This window comes from Rhagoletis pomonella, unplaced genomic scaffold (genome assembly GCF_013731165.1).
Source record: "Rhagoletis pomonella isolate Grant_MI unplaced genomic scaffold, Rhpom_1.0 Rhpom_scaffold_00002, whole genome shotgun sequence".
NCBI classification, from domain to species: Eukaryota; Metazoa; Arthropoda; class Insecta; order Diptera; family Tephritidae; genus Rhagoletis; species Rhagoletis pomonella.
In genome coordinates this window covers 111,770,614-111,770,864 of record NW_023458556.1, presented here as the reverse complement: position 1 = coordinate 111,770,864, position 251 = coordinate 111,770,614, and positions in this window count along the sequence as shown.

Below are 251 nucleotides of genomic sequence, written 5' to 3'. Positions count from 1 at the left end.
TTTTTAAAATTTTTGACGTTTGCAAGCAATTTCCCGGCCAGCCACGACTCACCACTTTCCCCTGAAAATCAAATGATTTACAAACACATTCACAACTTTTTAGTCATCTCACCTACACACTTACAAATTTTTTGTTCCAACTGTCAACAAAATTTCCCTTTGCTAGAGCTGCGTACCCGATAAGAATTCGTACTCTAATAAGAATTCTATGCGTTAGAGCGAGCAAGTTAGAAACATCGAAGTTTTGATGG